The sequence below is a fragment of the Hemiscyllium ocellatum genome, chromosome 34 (assembly GCF_020745735.1).
Source record: "Hemiscyllium ocellatum isolate sHemOce1 chromosome 34, sHemOce1.pat.X.cur, whole genome shotgun sequence".
NCBI lineage: Eukaryota > Metazoa > Chordata > Chondrichthyes > Orectolobiformes > Hemiscylliidae > Hemiscyllium > Hemiscyllium ocellatum.
The window spans coordinates 18388603-18403156 of NC_083434.1; the positions used below are offsets into that span (position 1 = coordinate 18388603).

Sequence of the window (14554 nt, forward strand, 5' to 3'; positions counted from 1 at the left end):
AAGCCTGAGACGGGTGACTATTCCAGGCAGCGGAGGCCTGCAGGTCAAAACCTCCTTCAGCATGGATGACATCACTGTGTTCTGCTCAGATCTGCTATCAGTGCACAGACTCAAACTGGCCTCAGGAGCCAAGGTAAATCAAGGCAAGGGTGAGGCTATGTTCTATGGGAACTAGGCTGACAATCTTTTATTTCCCTCTCCATCAGGACAGATTACCTGAAGGTGCTGGAAATATGGTACGGTGTCTCAGTGCTTCAACAAAAACTTGGGTAAAGCATGTTGCCAAGATGAGGCAGAAACTGAGCTTTTAGGAACAACGCTCCCTCTCCATTGTGGGTAAAAGCTGGTCATCTGGTGTGAGGTACTGTCTTTGCTGTTGCACATGGTGCAGGTCTGGCCCATTCCCGAGGCTGCACCATTGCAGTCAAGAGAGCCACCTTTCACTTTAACTGGAGATCTAAGATGGACCATGTCCGCAAGGACACCCAAGTACAAAACTCTGGATAGGGAGGGGAAGAATGTTCCCAATATTGCTCTCATCCTGATAGCTACCTTTGTGTATGGCTGCATCAAGCTGTATGTAGACCCTCGGTACGCAAACACCAAGTGTCACAACATATTGAGGCTCCCAATGTTGTGAAGGATGGGTCAGGCCTTGTTGCCATAGAAAACTCCATGTAGTTGGACCATTCCATATCACTTGTGCTTTGTGGTGAGATTTGTAAAGAGAAACAACTATAACCACATGAGAAGGACCACCATCAGGAAGTGGTCAACACATAGCATCCTCAAGACCCTGTAGGAAATGGACAGGGCAAATCCTGTTGTGTAGTTCCCAGAGTAGACTATCAAAGTCATCTGGCAGAATACCTTATCACCAGAACTTTTCAACAAACACCAAATCATTGCTAGGCTAGTGGTGAGAAGCTTCATGAATGCTGGTCTGTGCCACTGTATGCTGCCCTCAAAGTGGCTGTGGGGGATGTAGAGTCTGTGATACATCTCTTCTGGAAAGTGCCTTTGCAAAGGAAGTGTGGAGAAAGATGAAATGGTTTTTATCGAGATTTGTCCTGAGCAGCTCTGTGACGCAGGACTCTGTGCTCTATGATCTGTTGCCTGGGATGCACATCAAGACAAACACCAACTATGCCTGGAGGACCATCAACATGGTGAAGGACACTCTTTGGTCTGCCCAAAACTTGTTGGGCTTCTAATCAAGGAGTTGACCTTGACTGAGTGTTGCAGACTGGCACATTCCAAGGTCCAGGTCTATATGCTGAGGGATGCACTTAAAGCTTGGGGCAGCTGCAGCCAAGGTGAAGTGGGAAAGACCACTGTCTGAGGTCCTTCTGCCAAAGTTAAATGGGGATGTCTGTTCAGTTATCGGACCCTACTGGTGCCTCAACTATATGTTGATATACTTTTGTATAAGTAAGAAATGCCTTGGGTTTATTTGTTCTACATATGGAGAGACTGTACAGAACTGGGAGGAGAAAGTGAGGTCTGCAGATGCTGGAGATCAGAGCTGAAAATGTTTTGCTGGCAAAGCCCAGCAGGTCAGGCAGCTTCCAAGGAGCAGGAAATTCGACGTTTCGGGCATAAGCCCTTCTTCAGGAAGAAGGGCTTATGCCCGAAACGTCGAATTTCCTGCTCCTAGGATGCTGCCTGACCTTCTGCGCTTTTCCAGCAACACATTTTCAGCACTGTACAGAACTGAATTGCTCTAGTGATTATGTATGTGTATAAAGATTTTATTTTTATTTTTGAAATTAAAAAATGTCACAGTAAGTGGAAAGGACATCAAAATTATGAGATATTACTGAAATGGAATTACCAGAGCTCACTAATATAGATTCACTGGAACTCATTAATATAGAATCTCTGGAAATCACGAATACTGAATTACTAGAAATCATTGCTAAAGAATCACAGGAAATGCCTAAGGCAGAATCACTGGAAATCACCACTACCCTAAAATGACTAGAAGTGACTAATACCCTTCAAATCACTGAAAACCACTAATACTGTCATTAGACGTTTTTATTATATAGTCACTAAAAATCATGAATACAGAATCACTGGAAATAATTAAGGCATAATTATTAGAAACATTAAATATGAAATCCACTAGAATATGCTAATACTGGTGAATTTGGAAAATGTGTTGGAAAATTAAAATAGCTCCTTGATGCACTAATGCAAACCTTTTCATGAACTGACACAGAGTTTTTAATTTATGTCCATTGTTAATTGTTAATTAAGTAAAATAAATGGACAGGAGTGTGGTACTGCTCTTCAGTGGGTGATGATGTAAGATAATAGCTAAAACTTGGTGCTCTCAAGTAAAAAACATATGAAGATTTGATCAATTATATGGCTTAATAAACAATTAATGAAAAATGGTGCAAATAGCAATGTTTCATAACTGTTCTGGAGATCACCGCAAACAAACTAGGTGGGGCATTTTTGCTTTTATTTTCTTTGAACAGTTCTGTTTCACAGCTATAAAATATTATAGATGCAGAAAATATAGTTGTTCAGTTGGAGGCAGGATATCGTGTAGTGGAATCTCCAAGGCTGCATTCACTAATTATTGGCAGCCCCAGTTCCGGAACATGATGCTAAATCAGGAAATCAAAACCCATCTGGGGTCATCAAGTCATAGACTCCATGCCAACAGATATCCTAAATTAATCTAGTCCCATTTGCCAGCATTTGGCCCATATCCTTCTAAATCCTTCCTTTTCATACACCCATCTGAATGCCTTTTAAATGGTGTAACCAGCTTCCACAACTCCCACTGGTAACTTATTCCATACATGCACCACCCTCTACGTGAAAAAGTTGCCCCTTAGGTCCCTTTCAAATCTTTCCCTGCTTACCTTAAACCTATGCCTTCTAGATTTGGACCCTGGGGAAAAGAACTTGGCTATTCATCCTATCCATGCCCCTCATGATTTTATAAACTTCTATAAAGCCACCCCTCAGTCTCCAATGCTCCAAGGAAAACAGGCCCAGCCTATTTAGCCTCTCCCTATAAGCTCAAACCTTCCAACTCTGGCAATATGCTTGTAAATCTTTTCTGCACTCTTTCAAGTTTCACAACATGCTTCCTATAGGAGGGAGACCAGAATTGAACACAGTATTCCAAATATGGCCTAACCAATGTCCTGTACAGCCTCAACATGACCTTCTAACTCCTGTACTTAATGCACTGACCAATAAAGGCAAGCATTCCAAATGCCTTCTTCACTATCCTGTCACCTGCGACTCTACTTTCAGGAAACTATGACTCTGCACTCCAAGGTCTCTTTGTTCAGCAACACTCCCTAGGACCTTACCATTATGTGTAAGTCCTGCCCTGATTTGCTTTTCCAAAATGTAGCACCTCACATTTATCTAAATTAAACTCCATCTGCCACACCTCGACCCATTGCCCCCCCCCGATCAAGATCCTGTTGTAATCTGAGGAAACCTTCTTTGCTGTCTGCTACATCTCCAGTTTTGGTTATCATTTACAAACCTACAAGCCATTCCTCCTAAGTTCACAGCCAAATCATTGATATTAAAGACAAAAAGTAGTGGACCCAGCACTGATCCTTGTGGCTCATCACTGGTCACAGACCTCTAGTATGAAAAGCAACCCTTCACCACCACCCTCTGTCCCCTATGTTCATTCCAGTTCTGAATCCAAATGATTCGTTCTCCCTGAATTTCATGTAATCTCACCTTGCTAACCAGTCTACCATATGGAAACTTGTCGAATACCTTACTGAAATCCATATAGAACATATTGGCTACTCTGCCTTCATCAATCCTCTTTGTTACTTTTTCACAAAACTCAAATTAAGTTAGTGAGACACGATTTCACACATACAAAGCAATGTTGACTACCCATAATCAGTCCTTGCCTACTCAAATGCATATAATTTCTGCCCCTCGGGATCCCCTCCAACAACTTGCCCACCACTGATGTCAGGCTCATTGGTCCATAGTTTCCTGGCATTTTCTTACCACCTTTTTTCAAGAGTTGCACCACGTTAGCCAACCTCCAGTCTTCTGGCACCTCACTTGTGGCTACTGATGATACAAATATCTCAGCAAGGGGCAGCAATCACTTCCCTAGCTTCCCTTAAAGTTCTCGGGTACACTTGATCAGGTCCCAGGGATTTCTCCACCTTTATACGTTTTAGGAGGTCCAGTATCACCTCCTCAGTAATATGGACATTTTTCAAGATGTTGCTATTTAATTATCCAAGTTGTCTAGCTTCCATGTCCTTCTCCACAGTAAATACTGATGCAAAATACTCATTAATATCTCCCCCATCTCCTGCAGTTCCGCATATAAGCAGCCTTGCTGATCTTTAAGGGGTCCTACTCTCTCCCATTTACCCTTTTGTCCTTAATGTATTTGAAGAAGCCTTTTGGATTCTCCTTAACCTATTTGTGAAAGCTATCTCATGTCCTCTTTTTGCCCTCCTGATTTCCCTCTTAAGTATAATTCTACTGCCTTTATACTCTTCGAGGGATTCACTCGATCGCTACTGTCTGTACCTGATGTATGCTTCCTTTTTTTGTACCCAAAACCTCAATTTCTCTCATCATCCAGCATTCCCTACAGCTACCAGTCTTTCCCTTCACCCTAGCAGAAACATACTGTCTGTGGACTCTTGTTGTCTCATTCTTGAAGGCTTCCTACTTCCCTGCTATCCCTTTACCCGCGAATATCGGTTCCTAATCATCTCCTGAAAGTTCTTGCTTCATACCATCAAAATTAGCTTTCCTCCAATTTAGAACTTTAACTTTTATATCCAGTCTGTCCTTTTCTGTCACTATTTTAAACTAATAGAATTATGATCACTGGCACAAAGTGCTCCCCCACTGACACCAAGGTCACCTGCCCTGCCTTATTTCACAAGTGTAGGCCAAGGTTTGCACCTTCTCTCGTAGCTACATCCACATTCTGAATCAGAAAGTTGTCTCGGACATACAAATTCCTCTCCATATCAGCCCTTGACATGATGGCAGCCCCAGTCTCTGTTTAGAAAGTTGCAGTCCCCTATTGTTACCACCCCCTATTATTCTTACAGATGATTCAGATCTTCTCATAAATTTGCTTCTCAATTTCCTGCTGACAATTGGGGATTGTGTAGTACAATTCCAATAAGGTGATTATCCCTTTCTTATCTCTCAGATCCGCCCATATCACTTCCCTGGATGTATGGGAATATCCTCCCAAAAGACATTTTTTTTTACTTAGATTACTTACAGTGTGGAAACAGGCCCTTCGGCCCAACAAGTCCACACCGACCCGCCAAAGCACAACCCACCCACACCCCTACATTTACCCCTTTGCCTAACACCACGGGCAATTTAGCATGGCCAATTCACCTAACCTGCATATTTTTGGGCTGTGGGAGGAAACCAGAGCACCTGGAGGAAACCCACGCAGACACCGGGAGAATGTGCAAACTCCACACAGACAGTCGCCTGAGGCGGGAATTGAACCCAGGTCTCTGGCGCTCTGAGGCAGCAGTGCTAACAACTGTGCCACCGTGCCGCCCATGACATGTGTCATGTTATTCCTAATTAGCCCATCCCCCTCTTCTCTTGTCCCCCCCGTTTCTATCCTTCCGATAGCATCTGTACTCTGGAACATTAAGCTGTCAGTTCTGTGCATCCTTGCACCACGTTTCTGTAATTGCTATGATATCTCAGTCCCATGTTCCCAACCATATCCTACATTCATCTGCCTTACCTGTCCGACCTCTTCCATTGAAATGAGTGCAGTTTGATTTATCAGTCCTAACTTCTTTTCTGCTTGGTTCCTGTCTGCTCTGTCTGTTTGACTCTCTCCTTTCCCCAACTGCACTAGTCTCAAATTCAGATCTCTTTTCTTGCTGTCTCCCTGGGTCCCATCCAACCCCCCAACCTCCTTATTAGTTTAAATACCTCGAGCAACTGTAGCAACTCTCCTCACCAGTATATTAGTCCCCTTCAACTTCAGGTGCAATCCATACTTCTCAAATAGGTCACCTGTATGCCAGAAGAGATTCCAATGATCCAAAAATGTGAAGCCTTTTCCCTACACCAGCTCCTCAGCTATGCATTCATCTGCTCTATCCTTCTGTTCCTACACTGACAACCTCGTGGCACCAGGAGCAATCCAGATATTACTATGCTCGAGGATCTAGTTTTTAAATTCCTAATTTTCCATATTCTCTCCTCAGAACCTTGTTCTTTCCTCATACTATGTTTTTAGTTACAATGTGGACCACAACCTGTTTCCTCTCCCCTTCGAGAATATTCTGCACCTTTTCTGAGATATCCTTGGTCATGGTGCCAAGGAGGCAACACACCATTCTGATCCCTCATTGTCGGCTGCAGAAGCATCTGACTGTGCCTTTGACTGGACAGTCCCCTATCGCAATTGATCACTTGGAACCTGATGTAGCCCTCATTACAGTAGAGCCTATCTCTGTACCATAAACTTGGAGTCCATCACCCCCTACATTTTCCAAATCAGCATACTTGTTTGAGATGGGGATAGCCACAGAAGATTCCTGCACCACCTGCATCCCTCTCCTACCTTTCCTGGAGGTAACCCATCTACCTGACTGGATCTGTGGCTTTACTCCCTTCCTGAAACTGCCATCCATCACATCCCCTGGCTCCTGCAAATTCCTCATTGCCTCTAACTGCCGTTTTAATCTATCCATGCAATCCAATAGGATTTGCAACAAAATATACTTCCTGCAGACATAATCATCAGTAACATTGAAATTACTCCTAATCTCCCACATCCTACAGGAAGAAACTATCACTATTCAAGGCTATCTTTGCTCCTTAACAATCTACAGACCCAGAAAATAGCACAGTCTTACTCCTTAAAAACACTGCTCCAGGCGAACTTAGTATCTATGTTTTATGTGTTTAAAGTTCATCAAGAGATGGATGTTAATAAAACATATAATCAGAAAGAAAACCACTCCACTCACTGATGTAGATTTACAAAAAAAAAGTACAACTACACTTTAAAAATGTGAGCCATTTAGCTGCTCCACTACTGTGCGTTCCTCCACATAGGTTTCTCCAAGGTCAGCAGTGAATTTCACTGTTTATTTATTTTTCTTTGAATGAACTCTGATGTCCAGAAATGCTTGTTACTAAACAGCAGAGGCAGTCTGCTGTGCAGGTTTGCTGCTGGTTCAGACAGCTGTGCAGTTTACTTCTCCATATGTTTCACTTCCCACGTGATATCTGCTCCCTCTCTCCTCCTCCATAAAGTGCTGTTGTTTTGATCGCTATCTTTTCCAAGTTCTAAAACAATGCCAAAGCTTATAAAAGAGTAATTATTGTCCCAAACATTTGAGGAAATCAGCTCCAACACTGAAAATGCATCAATAAAAGGAGCAGCTCTTACATCCGCAACCTTTTTCTGTCCTCCATCTTGGATAGTGATCTGAGGATTCTTTGATCTCTAACTGGGAATTAGGGAATTGGGTACAGCATTGGGGGAAGACAAATTTCAATCATTAATCGATCAATGGATGTTCAGAAAACCTAGTGTGATTCCGGCATAGTCAGAGGCAGAGCTGTAGTCAAATTGTATAAAATAGATGGTTACTGATCTAAAGTGTTATAAGTTATGCACAGGATTGGGGCAATCAAGTTCTAATGTGGGATCTGAACAGATCCAAAATAGTGCATCATTAGCAAATGGTGCTATTCTTTCATTCAGGTATCATGGCTGATCAACAAAAGAATGTTTCTCTTGAAAGGGATCTGAATCTCAATTTTGTAAACTCATGTTTGGAGCAGGGAAAGCAACATCTAGAAGGAAGGGGAATCCACATTCATGTAATTTTGGACATTAACATTAGTAATGCTAGATTTTGGATTTTGCATGGGTGTATTACTGGCAAGAATTAGGGCAATAATTCTGCATGATACATTATTACAGAAGGACTCAATTTCTAATCTAGAGCAAGGAATTATATTTCTTGGACTTCTCCCAGACTTCTGTACATAGTGAAGCTCGCAATGCAGGTAGGAACAGAGAACCATTTATGCCCATTTTGAAACAGAGGTATAAAGATACACCCACTTAATTGGCATGACATCTATAAGCATCCACTCCCTCTACCACTGATGCTCAGTAGCAGTAGTGTGTACTATCTACAAAATGCACTGCAGAAATTTGCCAAAGATCCTCAGAAAAAGATCCAAATCCATGATCACTTAATCTAGAAGAACAAGGGCAGCAGATATATTGGAACACCACTATCTTCAAGTTCCCCTCCAAGTCACTCACCATCCTGACTTGGAAATGTATTGTTCCTTCACTGTTGCTGGGTCACAATCCTGGAATTCACTCCCTAATGGCATTGTGGGTCAAGCCACAGCAGGTGGACTACAGCAGTTCAAGAAGGCAGCTCACCATTACATTTTCAAAGACAATTAGGGATGGACAATAAATGCTGGCCAGCCAGTAATGCCCACATCTCAATAAAGTTTTAAAAAATACCAATTTAAAGGGGGCAACATTCTATATTGTTTGAAACATATCCAATTCCATGTTAATTCAAGCTCTGTGGAAAAGACCCTCATGTCAAGCAAAGATAGACAGTAGGAACCTTTACTATTTTTAAATTAAATATGTAACTCCTAGTTTAAAATCCAGACTGGAAGTTGATTTATCCTGAACAGAGCTGGTTCCTGACTTACAGAGTTTGGGGAAATCTGGTCTCCATGCAAAAAAACCTGTGATCTTTCAATGGACTGTTGGAAGCCTCTTAAAATCGTTTAAAAAATTACTTCCACTTGATTGGAACAGGAGTGATCCTCCTGCCTCCATATTCATTTCCTGCTTACCTCCTATACCTTCTCAGATTCACTTGGCCTTTCTGTCAGACTTCTGTACCTTATGAAGCTTGCAACTTTGGAGGAACAGGGAATCCATTATCAATGTAACTCCAGTGTAACTGGAGTAATGGCACTGAGGCAGGCAATTAGCTGGAGAGACAGAGACAGAGATTCCCTGTTCGGAATTGCTACTGTTCATTGTGCAGTGCAAGTCTATGTAGGTTTTGTGTAGCAAGGACTAAGGGAAGCTCTACTGTAAATGAGGGCTTGTGCTTGGTGAAGGCTTGAACTAATCCTATAAACTGTGGAAGCTCAGAGAAAAAACAATGAGTCACCAATAGTTCAGTACAGCTGAGAGTGGGAGTTGAAAAAAATCACAGTCAGTGTTGACTAGATAAAACTGAGCAAGATTAAAGTCTAGAAAAATCCAGGAGTGGTCCCAGCTTGGTGAAGATTGCTGTTGGTGCAAATTCAGGAGTGTCAACCCACGAAAGGGACGTGATTGACCAGATGGGAACAATCATTGAGAAAGTCCATGAGATGTGGGTCTTGAGAAGGAGTTTCAAGGCCAAGTTAGCAGAAGTGAACAATTCTGATCCCTTGTGTCAAACCTCACTGGAGTAGTATGCTAGAAATCAAGCTATTCCCAGAGTCATCACAAGTGATAAAAGATTTTGTAAATGTATGTAAATACTCTCCAATGTTTGTTTAGACCTAGGGGAACAAAAGCATAGACCAGGTTTCTGTACTTAACATGAATTACTATTTATTATAAATAAATAGATTCTAGTCACAGATAAAAGTCACAGAGTCATACATTTGCGCAGTTCAGAGACTGACCCTTCGGTCCAACTCATCCATGCCAACTAGATATCCTGAATTAATACAGTCCCATTTGCCAGCATTTAGCCTATATTCATCTAAACCCTTCCTATTCATGTACCCATCCCGATGCCTTTTAAATGTTGTAATTTTATCAGCCTCCACCACTTCAACTCATTCCATATATGCACCACCCACTGAGTGAAAAGGTTGACCTTTTATATCTTTACCCTCTCACCTTAAACCTATGCCCTCTGGTTTTGGACTCCCCTGCCCTGGGAACAAGACCTTGGCTATTCACTCTATCATGGCCCTCATGATTTTATAAACCTGTGTAAGGTCACCCCTTAGCCTCCAACACTGAGGGAAAATAACCTCAGCCTATTCAGCCTGTCCCTACAGCTCAAACACTCCAACTCTGACACTGTCCTTGTAAACCTTTCTGAACCCTTTTATCAAAATCTTTCCTATACTAGGGAGTCTACTATTGAACAACGTACTCCGAAAGTGGACCTAAGTAATGTCCAGTATAGTCGCAAAATGACACCCCAACTTCTATACTCAGTGCACCAACCAATAAAGGCAAGTGTACCAAATGCCTTTTTCACAACCCTGTCTACCCCTGGCTTCACTTCAACTAACTATGAACCTGTACTCCAAGGTCTCTTTGTTTGACAACATGCCCCAGGATCCTACCATTAAGTATATAAGTTCTGCCCTAATTTGCCTTATCAAAATGCAACACCTCACATTTATTTAAATTAAATTCCATCTTCCACTCCTCGGCCCGTCAGCCCATCCAATCAAGGTCCCGTCGTACTCTAAGATAACCTTCTTCACTGTCCATTGCACCACCTATTTTGGTGTCATCTCCAAACTTATTAACCATTTCTTCTATTTCACATCCAAATCATTTATATAAATGACAAAAAACATATAACTCTACTAGTTAAAACTTTAATGCCCGTAGAAACTCCCTCTACACACATACACAGACATACACAGAAAGACAAACAAATCAGTATAGGGTTAAACTGGGAAGGCTCCTGTTCATCAGGTTTGCGAACTGATGCTTTATACTTGTGATGTTTGACATTTATTGACCTCCTGTGCCATTGGCATCTCACAGAGAGGGTATAGTTACTTAGGAATCGTGGATTAGTGTTGACCAGATATACAGTTTGGTATGTGTTTTGGGGTGTTTGATTACCCATACTTATCACATTAATTCAGCACATATTAAAATTATGGAATCATATGGCATTGTTCTCTTACTAAGACCCCTTGATTTCAAACTTTAAAAAAGAAATTTTCCAGTCCATAACCAGAATGTAATGTAAATTTAGTGGTTCAGTCTGGAATTGTGGAAATTGTGATTCCAAACTGAAACCTATGAAGATAAATTTAAGACTCTGTGATGGCACAATATTCACCCCAAGGGAACATATCAATCTGAGAGCCCTGTACTGTGGCAGGAATGAAGGTTTGGAATTCCAAATATCAGACACAAAGCTAAAGCTATGAGTCTCAGCAGAAGCAAGTTGAATGCTCTATTCCTAAACATGTCAAGAGATTTACAGAACGTTGCAGGCCATGTTAACTGATGAACAGACAAATAAACAGTATGAAGCAGAGGACCAAAGGATCTACAGAGGATCTGTAGGACCAAAGGAAACATGATGCTGATGTCTAATAATGGAAAGGTTGCCTTGTCCGACAAAGCTGATGCACCAGAGGAAAGAGGAGCCGAAGGTAACAGTATAAATCAGCGAATCAGATGAGAAGATTTTGAAAGTGAATCAGACAATACATCACTCCAACCAGCTGGCTTGGAGGAAAAGCTGACAACCCTCAAATGTGCCACGTCTGTAAAGACACTGTCAAAAGAAGGACTAACTAGAAGAATGAACAGTTTGCTAATGCCTGAGGACCATTGTTTGAATAGTGATCTGAGCAATTCATTGTCTAAGTGGAAGTGCATATAAATTTATCCCTTTTGGGTGAAAACAGAATATTTGGATGAATATGCAATATTGTATTAATGTCCCTCCTGGCTTGCTGTAGTCATGAGATTTGTGTTATGGCAGACTCACTTCAGGCAATCAGCTTACAATGAGTTCTAATAATGACAGAGTTCAAGCAACATTGTATTCCCTGAATAGTTAACACTGGCCATATTAGGCACCTATGCTACACCCAATTCATGTTAAAATTTAAACACAACCAAGTTTTTGAACCATGTTGTTCGTTTTTTACTTAGAGGCTGATTATGTTGCAACACCAGCCTCTTACTAATGAGCAGGAATATTCCTTCTTCAGCTGAACATGACAGTGATATAAAAAAATACAGTGGAGTTTAAGCCTTTGAAAACTGATGTAGGGGTTGTAGTGAATGATTAACCTATAACCTTCATCGCATGGCAAACTGCATGTTCAATTATGCTTTTTTTTTCTGTTTTTTCCAAAGAAACAATAAGACAACAGTCTTCCTCCTCGCAACAGTATACACCGATTGTGTGACTAGCCAGTTCAGAGTTAAGGAGATTCTGAATCTCCTGTTTATCAATTTTGGCATTTTTTTTCCCTCAGTGTCCTGAACTGAGGAGATTCTAAATTTCCTGGTTATATTTTTTCTTTTTTTTTCTTTTTTATGTGTGTGCAAATGTAGGACAGAGTGAACAATTCTTTCGAAATTTAGCCTCATCTGACCCAAAAGTGAGACACATTAGAACTGATGGGTCAGATGGGAGAAAAGGTGAGGACACACAGTCGGAAGGGATTGAAAATGTGTGTGCGAGCATAGAGAGAGAGAGTGGGAGCTGCCTCCCTTAGCCTACTGCACCTGGTATTCCCAGGCGGTCTCCCACCCAAGTACTAACCAGGCCTGAGTCTGCTTCGCTTCTGAGATCAGACATTTTCAGATTAGTATGGCTGTAGGCACATGAGAGTCCACCACGTTGCTGTGGGTCTGGAGTCACAAGTAGATCGGATCAGGTCAGGACAGTAGATTTCCTTCTCTGAAGGACGGAAGTGAACCAAATGAGTTTTTCTGACAATAGTTTCATAGTCATCAAATTTTGGTATTTATTGGTCTTAATAGTTACGGTGCACAGCTGGTGCTGCTCATGTTGATCATTTGCTCCACATGTCAGTAGGCAGTCTGATAACATTTGGAGCTGCTACCACTTAAAGACAGTTTGCCTCTCTGAAAGAGAAAGTATATTGTGTCTGCAAGAATTCATCAGAGGTTGCAAAAAGTCAAATTGTAGTAGGATACATTGAGATATGATTTAACATGTGAGAAAGGATGGGCCTAAGGTTTCTGACAATATGTTGAAAGTCCGTATGCAAGTCTTGGAGAAAGGGTACTATATCTTGTACCTGTAGCAGGTTTGCAGGCCTTTCACACTACACTCATTGGGAACAGATATCACCAGAAGGCAATCACCGTCAATGACCTTGTAAAATCCATTCCAACAAACTCTTCACATACTATAAAACATATACACTTTTAAAACAAGTCAAAACATAAATAATCTAGTTCCAGAATCCTTAAATATCCATTTGCAGCAATGTTAGGGAGGAAACATAGCCTCTTCAAGGATCAGCTGAACAAGAAAGTAAAAAGATTGGCAAAGGACAAATTAATTAATTGCATAGCTTTATTTGGGTTAAGAGATTGCTCGTACATGAGTCCCAAAGAATATTGTAGAGTCAATGTTCCTGAACTTTGGAGTGAGACTTCACTTTGCTTTTACTTGATCTCCAAGGTCGCAATGGCTGCACTGGAAAATACAGCTTTTCAAAACAGTGCTTAAAATAGAAAATAGGAGCGGAGGAGGCCATTCAGCCCTTCATGTTCGCTTCACCATTAAATATAATCATAGCTAATTATTCAACTCAATACCTTGTTTCTGCTTCCTCCCTATACCTTTGATCCCATTAGCCCAAGGAGCTATATATAACTCTTTTTGAGGAGATTAAGATTAAACACCCCCTCCCAACCCAATCTCATAGCTTCGCTGATTGCCAACACTCACTCCTCTATTCCCTCCTCCCCTAACTCTGATTTCACAGTCCTTACTGATGAATCAGAACTTGTTTCCGGAGTAGGAGAAAAAACATTGGGAAGCATTAGTTTACATCATAAATACAACTTTAGCTGAGCTCATTATAGGTGCATGTGACAGAAATCACATATTTTTATTCTGTTGAGAGAATATTTATAATGTTTCCTTTTTATACAAAATATTACTAATGAATTACTATAGCTAATACCAAATGCTCTTTTGAGTCATGCGTATAAGTTTCAGCCTTGACTTAATGATAGAGATCTTACCTATGGCTAGAAAGGTTATGGATTTAAGCCCCACTATAGACACTGGAAAATGTTAACTTAGACAGATACTTCAGTAGTATGCTCTGCTGCTTTAGACTGAGGCATTAAAACATGACCCTTTTGCCATTTTAGCTAATGTGTAATAGATTCAATCACATAAATGCAAGTTATTTAATTTTTTATATAGTTGGAAGTATCACAAAGCACTAGAGTATGGAAAGAAATTCAGATTATTCAGATCTAAGTCCAAAAAATCTATTTGCTTAGAATTGCTGGATCTAATGCTACAGGTGGCACGTGCACTGCTTCCAGCTGCTATGGGGTGTTGGCATGGGGATATGGTAGGCTTTCTCAGTGGAAAAATTGTAAAATTAACTGGCTGCTTGAAGTGATTTGATGCACATTTTGCTATGTTGGACTGCACAGGTCCAGTTATAGCCTGATACTAAATACTCACAGCTGAACATGCAACCAGCTTCCTGAGGATCCCCCACTACTGTTATTTACAAGGGCTGACCATCCAACCTG

At 41.2% G+C, this 14554-nt stretch overlaps 1 pseudogene; it reads right to left on the reverse strand.

Annotated features, from left to right (window-relative positions):
- Window positions 1–12517: 12517 nt before the first annotated feature.
- LOC132832366 (5S ribosomal RNA) lies at window positions 12518–12626 on the reverse strand (annotated as a pseudogene).
- Between the last annotated feature and the right edge of the window lie 1928 nt (window positions 12627–14554).